Raw genomic sequence first — 22775 nt, forward strand, 5'->3', positions numbered from 1 at the left:
TGAATTGTGAGAATCGGTCATTTGAACCAAACAAATCAAACATCTCTTACTATTTATTTCTACAAGGATGTAGAGATGTGAGCCTATCCATTAGACAGTTCAGAAAAAAACAATGGGGAACAATAGTAGCTGTCAACAATCTGGCATCCGGCATGTTGAAGAGAAAGCGTCGTCACAATATGAGCATCAAAACTTGAACATTATTATATAAGTCTAAGGTTTGTGTTAATTTTCGGAGAAATTATTTGGCATGCGAAACTGCAGGACAACCTGGTAATACATATTAATTATTCCAGTGAGTTAAAAATAAATTCTGCAAAGAACGACTTCAATATTATTTGTAGCTTTTTAGTTCCAGGGCATCATGGAAGACGTTCGACACCACAATTGGTTTTGTGAATGCTACTATCGATGGTTACCAAAACTGCAACATTTTCATATGAATATTTACAACGTAATGTATAATTGTTCAAACATAAATACATCACCCTGGTTTGAGGTGAGCAGCAGGCCACACTCCCAGGGATTTTCCGTTGCCGTCTTCTAGCTCATAAGAGGACGTGCCAATGATCCTTTTAATCCGTGCTGGCAAGTACAATGGTCCGTATTTTGCATTGTAATGTTCTACTGCGTTGGACTGTTTCATGTTGCGCCTATAAATCGCTTGGCCAACTTGAAAGGGTTTTGCATATTTTCTGTGTCTTAGATTATAACGGTGTTTTCCTTCTTCGTGTGCTCGCTTGAGATGATCCTGAACCAGGTCATAAACACGTTCGAACAACTGCCTTCTGTTATCAGTAAATTCGACACGTATGTTAGATGGCTGGTGGAACCATTTGTGATCGGATCCTTTGAAAAATGCCTCATGGCCGTGAATGATGAAATACGGCGTAAATTCGGTGGCGGAATGAACGGAAGTGTTTAAAATGACTTCGATTTCCGATAATTTTGTGTCCCAAAGTCTTTGGTCCTCTCGAACATATGTTCGTATCGCAGCATTGATTGTCCGATTTACTCTCTCTACAGGATTTGCTTGAGAGTGGTACTTCGAATTCAACCAATGCTGGATATCGAATCGTTCAAGAAGGCTTTTGAAATATTGGGAAGTAAACACAGTAGCATTATCAGTGATAATAGCTTCTGGTGTAGAACAGCGAAGAAACCAGTGATCTTTCAGGCTTGCACACAGTGTGGTCTTATCTATTTTCCTCATTGGGGTGAGCATAACCCATTTGCTGAAAAGGTCCATTGTGACCAAAACATATTGGTTTCCCTTTTTGCTCCTAGGTAGCGGTCCGAGAAAGTCCGTTGCAATGACTTGCCATGGATGACTAGTAACTCTTTGTTCTCCCATTTCAGGTACAACAGGAACTGAAACGGCTTTAGTCTCTTTGCATATTGTACATCTCTGCAGATAATCCTTAGTATCCATGGCCATTCTGGGCCAGTAATATTTTTGTTTAATTCGAGCCAGCGTTTTATCAAATCCCATGTGCATCGCATCATCATGGCATTCTTTTAGAATTTGATCTCGTTTTTCCCATGGAATAACCATCTTCCATTCATAGCGAAAGTCGTATGGCTGGCTACGGGATGATATGAATTTGTAAATATTTCCCTTTTTAATTTGAAAGTCTACGTACTTGTCTGGTTGATCCATAATTTTTCGTTTTAGGTCATCATACCACGATGAAGTAGTCACAGCGCACACCACAGCTACACAACGTGACAATGCATCTGGAACTATGTTCTCCTTCCCTTTTCTATGGATGATTGTCATGTCATATTGTTGCAGCGTTAGGCTCCACCTACTACATCGTGATGATGTCTTCCACTTAGCTTGGAGAATATGGGTCAACGCAGACGAGTCGGTAATAAGGGAAAAATGAGACCCTTCAACATATCCACGGAATGCCTCGATGGACAGGAGAGCGGCAAGTGCTTCTTTCTCACAAGCATGATAATTCCTTTGTGGAGTTGTCAGCTTGTGTGAAAAATAAGCAATTACCCTCTCCTGTTCGTCCTGAATTTGCGTGAGTATACCTGCCACAGCCACATCACTAGCATCGGTTTGAATGGCGAATTCTTTAGTGAAGTCCGGGCTCATTAATATAGGAGAGCTGATCAATTTTTTCTTGATTACACGAAAGGCTTGCTCAGCACTTTCGTTCCAGTTGAGAACTTTGCTTTTTGTCTTCAACAATTCGGTCAGAGGCGCGCTAAGGCCACTAAAGTCTCCAATGAATCGACGATAGTAATTTGCCATTCCTAGGAATCTTCGCAGTTTAGTGACTGTGCAGGGCCTTTCGTAATCCACGATTGGTCGTATTTTCTCTGGATCGGCTCGCAAGCCATCTACTGATAATAGATATCCTAGGAAGTGCAATTCACTAACGCCGAAACGAGATTTTTCCAGGTTGATGGAAAGGTTCGCCTTATTTAGACGACGCGCTGTTTCCCTAAGCAACCGAAGATGCTCTTCAAACGATTCGCTAACTACAATGATATCATCGAGATAGACGAATATGTTTGGTTCCAATTCACCGTGTCCCAACACTTGATCCATTAGCCTTGACAAAGTCGCAGGGCTATTTGCCAGACCAAATGGGAGACGGGTGAATTGGAACATCCCTTTCCCTTGGACACTAAAAGCCGTATATTTTCTAGAGCATTTTTCTAGCGGAATTTGTAGAAAAGCCTCGGACAAATCAATGGCACTTAAATAGTTGGCCCTTGGCAGCTGTCCCAAAATTCGTCCAGGATGAGGTAAGGGATAAGCATCTCGTACGGTGCGTTCGTTAATTTTACGTGCGTCCAAACAAAGTCGAACCTTTCCCGTAGGCTTGATAACAGGCACTACGTTCAGGGACCATTCTGAATGGCATCTTTCGAGTATACCTACTTGAAGCATTCGGTCTAATTCTTCGGCTACTTTTTCTCTCACTTTTGGAGACATGGTATACGGATATTGACGAATTGGGGGTTTAGACTTCCATTCGTCAGATATTTGAATCGAATGTTCTATTAAATGGGTGGTCGGTAAGCAACCCGGGGTGGCTGCTTTAAATGATCGCTTGACTTCGGTGAGGGCTTTCAATTCATTCGGTGAAAGAGTAGTAGAATTTTGTTCGCAGATCGGGGCATTTTCCTCGGCTTCCTGCACTAACGCACACTCTCTGATTTGAGGATAAATATGAAATTGAGTCCAGAATGTCATTCCTAATAGACACTGAACTAATAAGCCATTCACTACTAGAGTTGGAACAACTTTTATCTTTCCATCGAAATAAAAAGGAAGATAAACTTCGCCCATAATATTCAATTTGTTTCCCTCGGCCGAACGAAGTTCTATCGCGTCTATCGGACTTCTTAACTTGAAACTGCGTAAGCGTTTGAATAGTTTGTAGCTGATCAAAGTTCGATTGCTTCCTGAGTCCAGTAACCCTTTGACGCGATGACGATTTATATTTACCCATGCAAAGGGGCGATTGTCTTGTAATGTGGGTAAGAGGATCTCAAGGACTTGTGAGTGTGAACTCAAGTTTACGCGTTGTTTCCGGACAAACGGCGGTTTTCGTTCGTCTGAAACCCGTTTTTTTGACAATACGGGCAATGTTGAGTGTCAAACCCTTTAAATCCACAAATGTAACATATTAATCCTCTAAGAGTATGACATTTTTCTATCTTATGGTTTGACTGGCGACAGTTTAGACACACATTAGCTGGAGGAGGATTAAAACCCGCAACTAGATAGTCCAAAGTTCGCCGTGGCTTGGAAGGGCCCTCTCTAGGATCATCATTGGGTCGGCTATTCTCTACTGTTTTCTTCTCGTTTTCCATAGATGAAGACATATTTCGAAAACTAACTGATTGTTCGGATCGGAGCTTTGGCGATTTCCAATTATCGATGTGGTTAGTGTTATTCTTGTAGTTCGATGGTTTATCAAAAGATGGGCGATTTTCTTTAATAACGTTAACCATTTTCTCGTTTCCAAATATCTTTTGGTAGAGAGAAAAGTTTGAAGCATCAATTAGATGTCCCGCTTCTATCAGTTGTGGAAGATCGAATATTGGCTTCCACAATAGAGCCTTTTTATAATCGATTCGCATGTTTCGTTTTAACACGTCTAACTTTTCCCTGTCGTCCATGGGGTTACTCATGGACCTGAACATTTTCTCCATGCTGAAATAATAATCTTGGAACGTTTCGTTCCTCTGCTGGCGTCTCTGGTATATTTGAGAGCGAACGAGTGTATCGAGTTCGGGGTGAACGAATGTTTTTCGCAATTCGTGAATTAAGTGTTGCCAGTTCAATAACCTGCCCCCAGAGCGCATAGACATGTACCAGTTCGCGGCGGGGCCTTCAAATAAATGAAATGCTGAGTCAAACAGTTCTTGTTCCGATACCCGTTCTGAAAGCGACAGTTGCTCTACTATGGACAGAAATTGGTTCAACTTCATTCCCTGGTCGGTACCAGTATATTTGTCAATGTTCCATTGCGAAACTGCTAGCGTCCTATGAGACACCGATTGAAATCGCGGTTCTGATGGCCTGTTGTTCGTGAGTGGTGTTGGTAATTGAAATGAGTGACCTGGATCAAAATTTCGTGGAAGAAAACGATCATGATGGTTCATTTGAGTTGCTCTAGATGTCACATCTGGAACTAGATTTAGGGAATTGGAATTTGCACTGATATATTTGTTTTCACGACGCAATAGAGGTTCAGTTTGTTGTGGTTGATTGAAGTGATTCATCGAAAATTGAGATTTGTTTTCAGCGCCAGCGTAGTAAGCTGTGGTAGGTATCGGAAAAGCGTAAGTATCTTCGGTAGGATAATTTAGATTTGAAATATTTGAATAAATTGAGGTTCTGGGTTTTTCTGAAGTCATAGAAATTGGTCTCGAATATTGTGTGACCACTATTGTGTTAACGCTCGATGAAACCGTTGCTTTTGGAATAGCTCCCAGGTGATGACTAGAAATAGTCACTGGATTATACTGGGAAAAATCTTGAAAGTAAGTATTGTTTTTGGGCGCCATCTGCGGATTATCGTTTGATGATAAATTCACAGATTGAGACACTGACTGTGTCTGCATTTTTCTCAGCTTTGTGAGTTCTTTTTCGAGAGTTAGAAGAGCGTCTTTGAAATTATTCACATTCACGGATTCTACTGTATCATTCATAAGACCCATTCGTTTGAAACAATCAATCATCTCTACTTCTGCATCGGTAATTTTCGAAGAATTTATTGATCTAATCACATTATCTGATTGATTACCCCCATCAGTATTTATACACGTTGATAATGTTGCTACGTTCTCGGATGATGTTCCAACTTCATTTACGCCAGATGCCATTGTTCCAAAAATTACTTCACCAAAATGAAGGTTGAGAAGCTCAATCGCCTTTTTCAATAACTTTGTCACTTTTGGTTTCGGCGTTTCATCATTAGCAAAATTACTCAAAATTAATAATCTATTCGCCACGTGTAAAAGTGAGGTTTGGCACTTCGGTGCTATATGGCTGACTGTTAGACCTGACGATTCCAATTTCTCTAATTTTTCTTCACAAATATTCAGTTCACATTCCGGATCGTTAGCTAACACTTTTTCGACTATGGAATGTTCTCTCTCCTGTTTAAGCGATTCTCGCAGTACCCGACGTCGTCGCGACATCGATAGATCTCCCGTCAGAATTATATTCCTGATCCCTAGCTCGTAATCTAATTCATCTCCGTCTAGAAAATCTGCTCTAATTTCTAGACAACGTCTCTCGAGGTTTTGTAATGAAAATTTTTCAACTGATTCCATTTTGTTCAACTATTTCCAAACGAATGAACGCACTAATAGTTAGCAGAATGCGGAAATCACACAACTATCGCGTACCTAGTTATCACACAATCAAGTCAAAGAAGTATTTTACAATAATCAATCACCTTCTGACTTTTTCTTGCACCTCGCGATCGACAATTCACACTCGATAGTAATATCGTAGTTCCACTTCTTAGCACTCTATTCCAGGTTAACTCTTCCGAGGTAAGTATTTTAGAGGAAATCGTATCAAGACAAGTGACAACTTGGTTTGAGTCTCCCCGAGGTTCGGTAAAAATATTCCAATTGAAGATTGGAATATTTTATTTTATCGCGGATCGCCAATTGAAAGTAACCTTTTGCTCGTTACTTTGCCCAGCTAGCTCACCTGTTCTTTTCTCAGGGTCGGCTTCCGATCTCGGGAGGACTCACATAAAGACGCACGAATTTTGAAAGAACCGATTAAACACCACCGAAGTAGAAAGGACTGATGAGATGAATAATAAATGGAATTTAATGAAGATATATTTTTTATTAATTTATCTGGTTAGTAAGCCCAATGTGCTCCTTCGTCGTCGGTCGTTGGGAGGGGGAGGAAAGAGTGGCGTACCTTATAACGTTCTCGTTGGTGGCAGGCAAAATGTTGGTTTCGGTTCGTCCAGTACCTGTCCAGGCCGGTCTTCCCTAGGTCCAGGTCTCTCGTGTTGGAAAATTCCGTGATTCAGCCAAACTCCACAATGGCGGTATTTGGGTCGGATATCCTGACGATGTGGTTTCCACACTTTCTAGGCCATTAGCAGTAGGTCCAGAACAAGTGTGGCCAGAGATTAAATTCCGGGGTCACACCTGAGAGCAGCGGAGTGTGTACCGGAACGTTCCTAGAGCACAAGGCTATCAGCGGATGTCTTCCTGTTGTACTCCTTTTTTACCACACCACTATTCACTTGCTTCTTATTTTTCTCAAACTTTTCCGTCTATTTCGCTCTCTATCTCTGGTATTAATGATCGAGCCCATCCTTTTTGCTTTCCTTCAAACCTCCTTTCTCTCCCCTTCCCGATTTCTCCCTCCTCCCCCTTTCTATTCCTTCCTGTTCCGGTCACTGTCACTAGTGACAGTGACAGCTTGGTGGGAATTATAATCTCGCCCAGGCGTTACGCCGTCCTTGTGACACAGTGGGCTTACCATAGTGGGGTTAGTAGTACAATCTCAATTTCAATTTAATTCTAACTACAATAATAATAAACACCAGTCCAAAAACAGATTTTATACAAAGAAAAACAAAATCCACCACGGTGACGCCTAATTGTTCCGTATTTCAACGGTAACAAGATATTGGGTTCGATTCCCAATCTGTCAAGGATCTTCCCGGGTTGAAAATTTTCTTGACATGCCTTAAAAAAACTTTGGGTCTGAAGTTGGGATTATCATTATGATAATGTCGATAAGGATAGGACCATTGTTTTTCTTTTAAAGTTTTTGCCTATTTATGATGTTCGATTAATAGAAATTCATGCCTGCAACAGAGTCAGTTCGCTGTTTTGTTTTATAATACTGATATCTTAATTTGGTTAAATATAAATATTATCTATTAGATAAATCGGCCAGTTCAAACCTTTGTAGGGGTATGAGGTGGGTCATCATCATCATTAAAAAAAAAAAAAAGAAGACAGCAACATCACAATTACGAAAACACTTGTAATACTAACCTCGAGCCAACCGCGAGTAATCGGTTACATATTACTAACATAGTTATAAGGCAAACATTGTCGAAATATTGAACTCCCGGCCCCGTCAGGTTGACGCCATATGAGCCTTAATAAAAATATATATTTTGGATAAAAAAAAAAAGTCTGTATGATACTCTCGAAGACAATGAATAAATGAATAAATAAATAGTGTTCAAGTTCGGTGATTTCGGAGGTGCTTTGAGTTGATAGGGACATAATAGTCTGGCAGTTTGCTTCGGGTTATTATTCTGTTGAAAGCAGTAATCACGAGGGAGACCGAATTTCTGAACGGGAGACTGAAGGTTACGTTTCAGGGAGGTCAATTAAGCCATCTTGTCCATCGCCGAATCGATAAACACCATGGTTCCAGTTCCAGAAGCCGCCAATGTACCCTGCATCATCTGACTACCGCCGTCGCATTTTACTGTGATAACCAAATGCTAAATCTGAAGCACCGATCCTGCTTTCCTCCACGCCATCTGTCTTCTATTTGACTCAAAGATATTGGTTTTCGGCTCATTCGTACAAAAGACCTTGCTCCAGAACTCCTTAGGTCTGTTTAAATATGCCTTAGCAAACTGAAGTGGTTTTTTTCATATTCACTTTTGAGATGTAATACTTTTCACGGCCAACACGACCTCTCAGATTGTTTCTGTATGCTGTTCTCCGGACAGTGTCTGCGCAACAGGTCTTCCAATGATGCCGGCTATTTCGGTAGTCAATTTAGGAATGTATGTTTTAGGGTTCTTTCGCAATGTTTGCACAATTACCCGTTCATCATCAGAAGATAGGATCCGTTTGCGTTCTCTACCGGAAGATTTTCCATGGTTTTGTTCGTATTTCCACTTGTTTATGATTTTCTTTACTGTAGAGTGGGTTCTTCCGACAGTAGCTGCTATTTCCTGCAATGTCTTTCCACGACAATTTATACTTATTATCAATGTACGTGTAACAATATTTATTTCTTTCCTCATAACATTGCCTAACAATATATCAAACGTCAATAAAAAACAAAAACCAACACTGCCCATGCAATAGTTATGTATCGACACCAACCACTTATGAAAAAAGTACGCTAATTCGCAAAGAAACTTACTTACAAGACTAATTTATTCGAAATTCGAAATTTAAGGTGTACACTCAATTTTGCGATGCCTAGAATAAGGATTGTTTTAAATTTTTAGGAATAACGTACAGCTAATTAAATGTGTAAGTAATAATTATGCATCAAAACAATCAATGTATTCAAAATATTTTATACCAAACTCAAAGATCTTGTTCCGTGTATGTCGCTGAACTGGGTGCGATATACTACGCACTAGGGATCATTGAAACATTGCCCATCGACCGTTATTTTATTTTTTCAGACAGTCTTAGCTCAATAGACGCAATCCGCTCAATGAAAGTTGATAAACGCTCCTCTTATTTCCTAACAAGAAAAAGACATCTATTAAGAGTTTTGGTCGAAAAATTATTCAAGATTACCTTAGCATGGGTTCCCTCTTATTGCTCGATTTCGAGGAATGAGAAAGCGGACTCGCTAGCTAAGGTGGGCGCATCAGAAGGCACACTTTTTGAAAGGCAAATTGCTTATAATGAATTTTTCCACATTCCTCGTCAGTACACGCTCGTAAGTTGGCAGCGCATGTGGAGTGGAGATGAGTTCGGTCGTTGGTTACACACGATTATCCCTAAGGTCTCGACGAGTGCATGGTTCAAGGGATTGAATGTAGGTCGTGATTTCATTCGCGTGATATCTCGGCTTATGTCCAATCACTACAACCTAAACGCGCATCTCTATCGCATTGGGCTCGCAGCAAACAATCTTTGTGATTGTGGCGATGGCTACCACGACATCGAGCATGTTGTCTGGTCGTGTATCCGGTTCCATGCTGCCCGCTCTCAGCTTTTCAGAGCATTGAGGGCACTAAGCAGACAATCGGATATCCCCGTCCGGAATATCTTAGGTAGTCGTGATCCCGATATTCTGCTTCATCTATACCTGTTTCTCAGAAACGCAGATGTCAACGTTTAATGATGTTTCCTTCGTTGTATCCCTGTATCATATCCCTCCTATCCAATCGATTAACTTCTACTTAGTCGCGGCAATACAAACACATACTCTTTACATATACACAGGTCGAAGGTTGTGCAGTCCACTGATCATTCAACTAGAGTCAAAGGTTGTACCGCTCATGACAACTCTACACGAGCTGAAGATTGTACCGCCCAGTGACCATTCTACCCTGGATTCCTCGAGTCAAGAGAGATGCACCACGATTGATATGAGGTACATACTAGGGGGGCGTCGCTGATCAATGGTCAGTTGCACCCCAATAGGAAGTATCCCGTGTCGGCCACACATACATAGTACTGGAGACTGCAACATCCCAATTATGAGAATCTTTGTAATACTAACCTCGAGCCAACCGCGAGTAATCGGTTACATATTACTAACTTGTCTTACAACCAAAAATTGTTAAAATATTGAACTCCCTGCCCTGTCAGGCTAACCCCACATGTGCGTTAATAAAATATATATTTTGGGGAAAAAAAATAAATGGAAAGTATCGTCAAGTAGCATTTGTACACTCAATTTTGCGATAGACTGTGAGTGATCGATCGTGAGCGATAGCAGATTCGTTGAGGTGGATCGTTTCGGCATGAATCCATGCTGATCGATAGATATATAATTCTTACAATGAGCGATTCGATGAGCACAAGTTCAAATAGTTTGGAATCCACGTTCAGAGTCGGATTGGTCGATTTCTGATCGATTCTTAGAAGATCGATCTCTTCCATTTCGATTTTCGACTTTTCGGATCGATCTTTTGTACTTCAGAAAATCGTGAAAATCTTTTTTTTTTGCTTTCGATCTTTCCGATCTTTTTGTAGATTTGTTTTCAGTATACATCGACTTTTTATCTTACCAAAGGACATCTAACATTTTTTTAAACATAATGTCAACATTTGGATGGAAGGGGGTCTTCGTAGCCACTTGGTTACGCGTTCGCTTACCAAGCGATCGATCGTGAGTTCAAACTCAGGGCCCTCAATTGACCATCTTTGTGTTGTTATAGAATAACTACGTCCACGCAACCATCATCAGCGATGGAAATCGATCCACGGTCGAAATAAGATCGATTCATCCATACAACTGCTCTGCTCTGCAAGAAACATCGGGCTGCTGTTCTAGAAATAACTCAACAATGATCAATATCAACTGTCTCCGCTGTCCGCTCTGCTGAACAATGGATGAACAGAAAGAATACCCTTACGCCTAAATGGCTAACTAACGACTGTGTAATTTATAATTTATAGAAACATAAACATATGTACATGTACACGAATAAAACCCGGCTCTGTTACAGCTAAAATGCTAATGAGCCTAATAAATAAATAAATGAGATAAAAAAAGACGGGTGGGTAATGTCGGGGACATAACCGGAGTGACGTAGGACTATACAAAGGGGACAGCTATTGTTAAATATATATTTTAAATATATTGTTTTATTTTCTTCTCCTACGTGAATACCTGCCTATCTACCTGAAAAATGGATTAGTTTACTGTTTACTCTTTATGAATATGTTGATGGTTCTGAAAAGAACCTTTGGTGTTGTGTTTTTGTTATCACTCGATATTCCCATCTTGTTCGGTTAAACCTTTCTGTTTAGCTATTGCGTTTGCCACTCGCCACAGCTTTCACAGTTGGAAAATTTCTTCCCATCCAGCTTGTGACATGTTGTTCAGTAAATTACATTTAATGCGACGTGCCGGAGAAACACTTTGCCACTCACTGAAACTAATTGTTGCCTTGATGAGCGCCGAACCGAAGCTGCTCTGTTCTTGATGCGGGTTTTCTGATTGTCGTGAGCAGCTTTGCAAGCCAACTCGAGCACTCCGACGGCCGAAACTCTATAATCGCTGTTAGGTATACTGGTGCTCCGGCACCAATCCGTTCGGCCTAGTTACCCTTGCGGAGCAATCAGTGAATGCGACCAACAGGGAACTGGAGACCTGCACGGTTCGAGTGAGACTTTGCCTTTCCCTTAACTTGTCCTCCTTTGTTACGTCCACGATGCCGATGACGTACAACCACACGGGTTTACGGTTTGAAAGAAAATAAGATATTTTTTTGGGGTCCGCGTGTTTTATACTCTAGCGGTACACATTCACAGGATAGAGACAAATCGGCAGACTCAGCCAGAGGGGCGAGTCCAACGAGACGAACGAATGGGCGTTAAAAGGGAGCGATGGCAAATAAATACATTCATTACGATTTGTTGGATTCACATGCAGGCTAAAAAGGGTCCTTTTCAGGATCACAAAATTATCTTCAATCTAAAGAGTTTATTGTTTTTTTATCACTCGAAATCCCCATCTTGTTCGGCTAAACCTTTCTGTTTAGCGATTGCATTTGCCACTCGCCACAGCTTTCACAGTTGGAAAATTTCTTCCCATCCAGCTTGTGACATATTTTACAGTAAATTACATTCAATGGCACGTCGCATTATCACCACTCAGTATCGGATTGGAGGTAATTTTAACCTGTAATTGAACATTTGCGATGACAGCGGTACACTTTCGACTTTCAATGTGGGGTCATAATTTGGACAACGAACTCTATGTTTACAAAAATGTCCAACTAAATATGTCACATTACAGGTCCGTCCAATTAGCTAAATGTCGAGATAAGTGTAAATTACTGTACTTTCAATTTAGAAGCAATTTAAGAATTGGTGAAAATCAATAAGCTCAGAACAACTGCCAAATTCACATACTCATCATATCCTGACAAACAAATTATGAAAAAATCAATTTGTGTTTTATTATTATTTTGGATAATGTTTTAGAAAGCATTGAACTGTATTTCCTAAACTCTTTTTTGGAAGGTTTAATGGCCCAGAAAAGCGCCTTGTTTTATGGAACGGTTCCGAATTAGAAAACTTAGTACTCGTGGTTTTGAAAAAAACCATTTCGAACGCCCTCGATGCCGCCTTGTTCTGGATTTGCCACCAAAGCAGTTTGTATAAAGAACAAACTTTTTTCTTCTGCTACCTGATGCCGTTTTGCGATTGCGTTTGCCACTCGCCACTCGCTGCAACTGCTCGTTGTCTTGATGTCCACCGAACCGAATGTGTTCTTATCGTCGCGAGCAGCTTTGCCAGCTAACTCGATCACTTCGGCGGCCGAAACTATATAACGCCGGCTAGGTGGACTGGTGCACTGGTACTAACGCGCTCGGCCTAGCTACCCTTGCGGGGAACTCCAGATCAACACGGTTCGAGCGGGATTTTGCCTTTCCCTTCACTTTTCCTCCTTTACCATGTCCAGACATGGCTGCTTGGGTTGGTTTGTTGATTTGTTGTGATGCGAACCGATGTGGTGTACGGTTTGAATGAGAATGATCGTTACGGCAGCGGAGCGGGGATTTTTAAGCTGACTGGCTGGCTCGAGAATTACGCATGTGTGAGACTGCGACCAATGTTTCGTTCATTTTTTTCTTTTTCCTTTCCAATCGTGCTTCATTGTATTTCGCTGCTGCTCTGGTTGCCCGTTTTGGTCGGTACGATTTGAGAAGCACAAAATGGACCAATCAAAAATGGGCACATAGTGCATTTTGACAATGCTTGATATTTCACAATTATTCAATTATTTATCTCAAGAAAAATGAAATGTTATTCGTTATGATAGATGCGTGGATATATTTCCTATCAATTGATGCAAAAACCTTTGCGATCTATTGAGAAATGCTCGAGTTATAAGCGTTCCAAATCTTGCATTTTTTCCTACTTGTTCAGTGCCTAAATTTCCATTTCACCCCCTATATCTTCCGGTTAGACGTAGTCCTACGTCAAAAAAAACATTTGGATCGCTTCGTCTACGATTTACTTCTGTACAAATACTGACAGAGATAGAATTAGCGGCAGCTAACGAGGGGATGTACCGGTTGCGCGAAGGATCACTATAGCTGATGTTGACATAAATTACAGGCGAAAGGTTATTTTCTAGAACTGGTTCCAAAATTAAGAATCGGCTCCGGCTAAATAACAGATCTATGGTTCGATTGGCTTTTATGGGATCATTGTCAGCTGAGTTCTGTGTGCTTTGTTGAATTTCTAATTATGTTTTTTTCAAATAATTTATTTAATAAAACGATTACCTGACAGTACAAGATGAATGCCCTGTGGCTGTGGCATTCATGCTGAGAAACAAAACAACAAAATGGTTTTGATGTTTGAATAGAAATATGAAATTTGTATTCACTGTTTAAAGGAAAGACGGTATTCGTATAGAATAAGCAGATAAATCGAAAAAAAGCTTTTCATTTTTCAAAAATCGATTCGGCAAAGATCGATTCTTTGGTACCGATTTAATCAGTAGATCGATTCCTACGCTGTTTGGAAAATCGATTCAATAAGATCGATCTTTTTATAATCAGAGCAATCCAAATTCAGAGCAGAGATTTCTCGGTAGTTGTCGATGCTTCTTCTATCACCTTTCTTATGAACCGGAAAAATGTAAGCTTTCTTCCAAAGCAATGGGAAGATGCCCTTAGTCAAAGAAAGATGAAATGGCATGGTTGAAACACTAATCCTACTGTGCATTTTTTCACGATCGATGCTGGGATTTCGTCTCGTCCGACAGAATTCGAGGAATTCAATTTGCTGAAACCAGATTTCAGCATTTCGTTATTCACGGTGATTCGCGGAACAACGAACTGTTCCTATTGGAACACTTCTCGTGGTTCTCGAGACCTGGTCTTGAGACAGATTCTCGTTCGAGAAAGTACCAGAAAACTTCGCTGAAAAGAGATTGCAAATTCCCTGTAGAGTAGTGCGGGGCAAAAGTGCGCATTGGCCTTTTTGAAACGAACGAGTATAAACATTTGACAACAGTGCATTCGTTTAATACATTTTTACACCTGCAGCTCACACATATAAACATGATACATTTCATGAGAGTGGCAAAAAGTTATGAGGTAAAAAATGTTTTGCGATGTTTTTTTCCATTTTTTTCAATTTTTGATTGTCGATTTCGATTTACTTTCCTACAATAACTGGAAAGTTCGAAACTACACCGTCAAGGAAACCTTCGTTCTATAGTAGACGATAGTGCATATTCGTTTTTGTGAAAAAGTTCAAAAGCTTTTTTTTTAAATTCAATAAGTTCGAAAATTTATGGTGGTGCGCAGTGGCTGTGGGGCAGAAGTTCGCACCAGCATTTTTCTCTCAGATAAAATTATAAAATGTTTTCAACCAAATTTTTAACGGGATCCACAAGAATAAAACTGATTTGAAGAAATGAACTCCAGAAATGCTGTCGGGCCGACAGGGGCTTCGGGAGAGAGTCTCGAAACGTCGAATTGCGGCAGACCTCGGTATTTCTGAATCAGCTCTGAGCAAGAGGCTCATATCAGTAAGTGAGTGATTTTCTTTTATTGACATTTCTACTTCTGCTGGGATGTGCTAGTGAGCACCTAGGGCGGTTTCAGACCTAAATACTGGTCTGCAGTCTGAGGATCTGGCGAACCATTGCATAGCACTGGGCAAATCTTTCTATGGTATGACTCTCACAGATTTGAGGCACCTGTCATTTGATTTTGTGGAAGCCACAGCCTCCAGCACGAATTCAACCAAGTTGAAAAATTGGCAGGAAAGGATTGGGCTTCTAGATTCATGAGGAAACATCGTCTGTCTCTTCGAACCCCCAAAACAGCGCAACGAAGCAACAGCGCTCCAAGGCAAAGAGTCGGAATCCTCAAAACCGAAATCCAAGATGAGGAAGAAAAATGAACAATTGATTCAAAATAATTCAAAATGAATTTCAAATGAAAATTGTTTTTATTTTCATTTGCATTCAACTCAATGACGGTTAAGTTGCGTTTATGTTTATGTTTTCACAATGAACTTCAAATGAATATTTTTTTTTCAACAATAAGTTTCAAATAAATCAAGTGAAAGTAACTATGTATTTATAAACTTGATCTATAATAATAAAAAGGATTTGATGTCCGTTCCTCACGATATAACTCAAAAACGGAGCAACGGATTTTAACAGTCAGCATCAGGATTGATGAGTCTTAGTCTACATCAGGTTTATATTTAAAAAAAGAAATTATATACCGCGAGTATAGATTACGTACATTAAAATAATTTCTATGGGAACTTGAGTGTTTGATTTATGATTTATATGAGTGTTTTGATTTATGATTTATATGAGTGTTTTTGAGTGTTTTAATGATTTATATCAATAAATCAATTGTGGGTGAGACGAAGTTCGCCGGGTCAGCTAGTTTGTTAATGAAAAGAATTCTGTTCCAAATGTTGGACATTTTCAGGTATCTTATATTGTCAGTGTCCAACCTCCCAAAAATTTCCACGTGGTATGTTTGACCATAACACCATACATCCATAACATAACATAACATCCATCTCCACTCATAAAACATAATACAACACCCCCCTCCTCCCGATTGGATGGTGCCTACACACTGTAGTAATGATTGCTTCTCCCACTGGTAAAGAATAAGCATTTATCTTTGTTACCTCAGAAGTACAATTCAATAAGTGCACACTTTTGCCCCGCACGGTGCGCACCTTTGCCCGCACTATGGGGCAAAAGTACGCATTTGTCATTTTGTATTGAAATAGGTTTATGTCCAACTACAAACACAGCTCGAGAAATTATTGTACTACGTTTCGAAGGTAATATATATAGTTACAATTTGGTCAGCAAACTGAATTTTATTTGCTTCTATTTCAAGAGTTATTGGACAACAACAGTTAGGTACGCACCTTTGCCCCGCACTACTCTATGTCAGACGCTTCATGTCCATCGTGGAACATAGATGATGGTAATCCAGACTTCCTGCCTTATTCATCGACGTATTCCCAGAATGGTTTAGGATCGCTCTTGAATTTCCGCTGAACACCGCGTAGGTAGATTACATAGCATCGTTTGCTTGTTCTTTGGTAGTGACGGTTTAGTTGTACATATTGTTGCTTCAAAAGTGGGAGACGGTATTAAGAGTATTTTCTAAGTGCTCTAAAACTTCACTATCCCTAACCATACTATTAAAGTCAGCACTTTTAAAATCATAGTGAACGGCGGTAGGAACGATGATGAAACTGTTCGTAAGGCAAAGTGGAGGATGATGAGGCACTGATTTCACCATAGGCACAGGTGCTACCGATGATATCGGAGCTTCGTCTGGTTTGCTCACGAAGCAGAGATCAAGCATGCGGTCATTTTCATTCCTAAGATAATTGATTTGTTGAAGCAGATTATAGCTGTAACCGTCTAGTGAGGCGTTCGTCCCGGCATGGAAGGTTGACTGACCGTACAGAAATCGTTCAGATTCAATTTGCCACTGTAAATTTGTAAGATTGAAATCACCAAGTACAACAATTTCGTCAGCTGGAAGCGCACGTGAAGCTATTACCGACACCAATCGTACTTGCGCATCGACCAATGCAACGTCTCGAGTACGATCAGGAGGAATATAAACTACACAGAGGTAAAGCTTTCTACCTTCTAGTTTTACCGAAACCCACACTTGTTCGATACAGGACCATGCGGCTTCTCTCATCAGATGCGCTTTCAGGCGTCGGTGGACAGCTATGAGAACACCACCCGGATGATTTTGTACTATTAAGTTGATTTCGGTCCGTGCGGAATACTTCATAGTTCTTGCCCGTAAACTTGGTTGGAGAGAGTGCGGTCGTCAAGCCAGATCTCCGTCAAAGCGATGATGTCGTAGCAGCCATCCGACCACGTGAGTCGATACTCGTTGAGACGGCTGTTAATACCACCAACATTCTGGTAGTACGCATGTACTGCATTACATTGACGTATTTGCGTATGTACTGACTGGTGTGCTAGAAAGCGAAGGTCCATCAGCAGAATCGAAACAGTTAACATTGCGGTACTGGCCCTGGGCAGGCGGATGGGAGACCCCTATCCGATCATCGACAACAGGACCGGAACGACTCCGGAAACAGGATACTTCAAGGAGAACGACTGTGTCAAGCGGATTCAGGGCTCCCATGGAGGCTTTAACAATGCATTCCGGTTCGATGTAATTTCTGGTTGAATTTACTGGACGAACCTCACTGGAGTTGAAGTTAATTTGTGCGGTATCGCTAAAAACGGATCGAAATACAGGAAGCGAAGAAGCTGTATTGAGTTTATACTTGCCAGAGTTAGTAAGTTGGACCTCCTCACCAGCTCCGAACACAGGAACGGAACGTCTGAGACGGCTGGGAAAACTGATGTGAGTAGATGAGCAGCAGTTCACGAGTGTGTAGGGAAACTTGGGGGCTTCCGTCGAGTTGTTAGTTGTGCGTTCTGTTAGTTGATGAGGTTGGAGACATGGCGAACTGCTGGAAGCATCGCTTATTGCGATGGTGTAGCTATCAGACTTTGAGAAGATCCAGGAGTCCCGTCGCCGATCCTTGGATGTTTCGTTGGCACCCAAAAATCCCGTTTAGATTCCTGATGTTCGGATTCCCAGAAGAAAATCCTTCTAGGCCATAGATGAATTTTCAAGTTATCAAGTTACATTCGCAACAAATATGACTTTGTTCTTGTATCTGATTACAAAAAAAGGCATTTAAAGTCAGTATGGTACCTGTGCCTGAACGATTGCCGTCAAAATCGTAATGCTTGGGAACGTTGCCGAAAAGCACACCTCATGTCATCTTCGATATCCACTCTGTTACGGTGTTTTGTTTCCATTAGCAGTATTGTAGGAAATCCAGATTCACATAAATACTACACACAAGACAACAACACTTGTAAAGCTTATTCCGCATATCAGGATAAAAATCAAACATTTGTATATCGATGAATTTGTTATGAAATTGATCCGAAATTTTCGTCACTTTCGAAGGGATTTCAAACCATGCCAACCTTGTTCTTTGAAATGAGGAAATGTGTTTTAAGTTTCACTTGTTGTAAAAAAAAAATCATGACAAACGCTGTACAATTTCCTTTTTAATGGTGTTCTGTACTGTTTCGTCGTCTGTTCCATCATCATTCACTGATGAAAGTCTTCCAAACACTGTGAAGTTGTTCAATTGAAAAATTCAAAATTCTAAGCGAAATAAACGTGCAATAGTCCCTTGCAGAATTCTCCCTTTCTAATGATCAAATTCCTCACGAGGGGGGAATTTCCCACCGGTTGAAAATCACTGGCTTAGATTAAACACCCAGCAAAAAGTTCAGCACTTAACTAACCGTTGCAGTCGCTAGAAGCATGTACGATATAAAACGTTTGTGTCAAAAGTACACCAATCATTGCAAAGCATTCAATTGGGCTGTTGTAAGTCAGGTCAGATCGAGTTTTTTTTTAGAAAAAAAACTCAATGTCTTGAGTTTTGTTTGTTTTGTTCGTTTATTTTTTCAATTTTTCTCGTCTTTGGTCATGCGGTATGACTGAACAAATTTGAATATAGCATAGTGTAAAATAAAAACAAATCTGATTTTTGTTTTCAAATTCGTCACTAAGTCCACTTTAACTTAATGTCGACCAATTATACTAGAATTTCTAATTCATCATCAACATTGTTGAAAGGCCTGTTTGTTTTCGGTCCAATTTGAAATAACATTGACTGACCTGTACACTCACAGTTTTTGAATTTCATCGTTTAGCGTCCAAATTTACGCTCTCACATTTCATTTTTCTGCCATCGTTTCGCAAGAAGAATGGCTACAATGAGTCCATAATTAGCATGTGCCGCTTGTTCGATCGTTTTAGTTCCGTTTTTTCTATTAGCTTGTCTGATTCCACTAAAGAAAACTTTTTTTATTGGACTTTATTAGTTAGAGGTGTGATATGCTCAGCGTCTCGAAGGGTTCTTTGACAATTTCCAATGGGAATGTGATGGAATGAAAATTGAATCTCAAAGCGCTAACGAACGGAAGCATTAAGATTGAAATACAAATAGCGAATGAATTCAGGATAAATCTACATTTTTTCATGCGGAAAATGCTATTGTTGTTATACCCTTGGTTAACGTGGTTAATGATATCGAATAGCGGTGTTTTTGTATACACTGCTTCATAGTATACAAAAACACCGTAATTATTCCCAAAATTCTATGTTCAATTTTGAAAGATGTATTCAACAGTATTATACATTACAGCTGAAAGTGCCAACATTATTTGCGATGGATTGGATTTGAATGTTTTATTGTTATGCCATATTCATATACACATCTCAATATATAAATACACCTGGATAACACCTACAATCTGTGGTTTGTCTCATCATACGTGCCTGCTGGAAATTGGGAGGCCGAGGCCGCGAGACTGTGCACCATATTACCGTAAACTAATTCTCGCTTTCCTTCTTTTCTTTCCTCTTTCAAGGTTCGCTTGGAATACATCGCTCTTTCTCTTCATACTTCTCTGAGATAAGTGTAAAACGCTCAACTCGTTCATTATTGGTGCAGTTTCAAATAGTGGAAAAGAGAGTATGAAGCATAATACTGCTATGTTTTATAAAGAACTAACATCGGTATCCAGAAAGTCCATAAAAAGACTCGCAAACATCAGGTTCAAAGTCATTGTACATGAAGCATTTGTAGCGTTGGCATCTTTCCGTGTAGTTTCCCGATTATAATAACTGTTTTCCGTGAATTGTGCACTATGTTGACATCATTTCGGAAAAAAAAGAATGTGCTTTAAATTGTAGTGTTTAAATCGTTAGTGCAGCTGTTTATGATTGTTTTAAGCCCAACAAGAGGACTAATTCGAAGTTTGGAGAGGTGTCAGTGGAAAAAGCGATTTATGTCGAATACCGTTACAAATTCTTCTACTTGTCTGAGCGAGAGTCAGAGAAGAAAACTAACGGATGATGCAAAGCTGTGAAAATAAAAAAGAAAATAGTTAATACACACAAATGAAATAAAGTCAAATCTTGCATTAAGACAAGATTTATTTAAAGTTTCTTATCGTGCACAAAAGGTATGGAACAAAAACGCACGGGATTTTGAATATTGTTGCAAATAACTGAACACATTTTTAAACTTTTCATCTACACGAAGAACAGTGCTGTGAACTAGTATATGGTTTATTATAACCCAAATCTGTGTCATCGATAATGTACATTCAAACGCTTGCTATTTCCCTATTGTTGAAGTGTATGGGTGAAAGCATCTCTATTCGAAACTGTGTCATGCACTATGCTCTGTGGAAATTATAACTGTGGATTAGAGGAGCCCGTATGAAATCATCGAATGTGAAATTGCAGACAACGGTTGAAGTACCGAGATGAATATGAATATTACTAACTGTCAACTAAATTACATTACCCCATAAAGTAATCTTTGATGCGATTTGCTGCGAATGATTCGTGCGTCCAAGATTATATTTACCGTTAAATGAAAGCGCCTCATTGTGGATAATGAGAACATGTGAATTTTTCTCAACGTTTTAGCTATTCGTAAATTAAATTAAAATATTGCTGCATGGTTATAAACTTCCATCCAAGAATAGGAGGTTGATCAAGAAACAACTCGCTATTAAGTTTTGCAGCATGTGTAATCAGAATCGCATAACCTTCTGAAGGCCAACTTCAGTTTCCGTTAATTTCGCGGTTTTCCAAAATGTATGGTGCAGAAGTATGAGTTTCTTTTCTCTCTACTTTATCAGATTTTTTTATAATGTAGAGATTTCATATTTTCAGAATCATATCAGGGAGGTGTCACTTTCTGACTTTTGTCATACCCAATTCTAGTATCAGTCTAGCAGCTGGTATGTTGGCAATTTCATTCAACGGCGTCGGTAAAATTGAGCACGGGTTCCCACAATTGAAGTGTGAACGCTGCTCCATTCTGTTAGACCAAGTGCCCGCTCAGTGAAATTCATCAAGTCGTTGATAAAAAATCCTCCGGTCTCTCGTCTGCATCCACTGTCACTGTGACCTCTTTTTCTAAATCGGAAAACAACACATTAAAATTAGTTGGACGTAAAGATTTAATGCAATTTCTGAAACTTCTGTTGCTGGACTGACATGTTTGTTGATTCATGAACTCAAATAAAAAGTGTTTTATTACTGAAAAAAATTGCATTCGTAGGAAAGTTTTCGAGAAGTTTCTCACATGTTTTTCCGAGAATTGACAACTTTAGATTATTGAGATCAATTACGCCTGTGGGATAAGCCAGGAGCAACATAGTTATGTGTTATTGAATATGACTTCTATTTTTTTTTAGATAATATAGCATATGTTTTCAACATAAATCTCTCTATTCTGGGTTGGTCGGAGATGATCTACATTTCCCATAACTAATTGAATTATTTAGTAGCATTCACTTCTCCTCACTTTGCAGTAAAGTGATACTCAACGCGAAATGTTGTGTTTTTCACCGAATGTTCCATGATATATTTACAGCAAATAAATGTTTTGGTGAGCAAGAATATTGATTACCCAATCATATGTCTTGTCTTGTGCTCCCGTGGCCGAGTGGTTAGCGTCATAACTAACATGCCGGGTGTTCGGGTTCGATTCCCGTTCTGGTCGGGGGTATTTTTCGTCAAAGAAATCCCCTCCGACTTGCACTGTGATCACGCGTATTCTAGAGCTTGCCATTCAGAATGCATTCAAGGCGTGTTATTTGGCATAGAAATCTCAACTAAGTACTAATGAAAATGACGCAAGTAATACTACGTTGAGACGGCGAAGTTCCTCTAGGAACGTTAGTGCCATTGAAGAAGAAGAAGAATGTCTTGCCCTTGATGTCAGTAACTCCCCTGTTAAAGGCGAATGAACTGAAAAGTTTAAAGCCTCTTTAATCCAACATCATCATCATAACTCCCCTGTGATCGAATCCATTCATTGGTTGTCATATATTTTTGGATATGATTTGAATCAGAGAACATATAGTATATACATATTGTATATTCGAATAAGAATATCAGACAATCATGAGCATCATGGTGGAATATACCAGATGTACGAGTTGAAGTTGTTCGGTTTAAGCAATGAAGAAAACCCATATTTTTCAGGAGAATCTCAAAATATTTTCATTCAATGTAATCCCCATTTCACCTATCTCTTAGGCAAATTGTGGATTTTTTCCAGTAAAATGTTTTTTGTTTCGACGAAAACCATTCGCTAACCCATTTTCCGACATCTCGAAGTGCTGATTTGCAAGTGCATGTCCTGTTGAAGCAAAAAGGTGATAATCTAACGGGGCCAGGTCTGGAGAATACAGCAGGTGCGAACGT

At 39.8% G+C, this 22775-nt stretch overlaps 2 protein-coding genes across 2 annotated transcripts in view; one reads left to right on the forward strand and one right to left on the reverse strand.

Annotated features, from left to right (window-relative positions):
• LOC129780190 (nose resistant to fluoxetine protein 6) overlaps window positions 1-22775 on the reverse strand; it is a 174413-nt gene that overhangs the window by 99964 nt on the left and 51674 nt on the right. The gene's annotated exons all lie outside the window — the stretch shown is intronic.
• Window positions 20093-22775, forward strand: part of LOC129780191 (uncharacterized) — a 62715-nt gene continuing 60032 nt past the window's right edge. The window contains exon 1 of the mRNA XM_055788193.1: window positions 20093-20512. The gene's annotated coding sequence lies outside the window, so the exon portion shown is untranslated. The remainder of the gene's footprint in view (window positions 20513-22775) is intronic.

The sequence above is a fragment of the Toxorhynchites rutilus genome, chromosome 3 (genome assembly GCF_029784135.1).
Source record: "Toxorhynchites rutilus septentrionalis strain SRP chromosome 3, ASM2978413v1, whole genome shotgun sequence".
In the NCBI taxonomy this organism is placed as follows: Eukaryota; Metazoa; Arthropoda; class Insecta; order Diptera; family Culicidae; genus Toxorhynchites; species Toxorhynchites rutilus.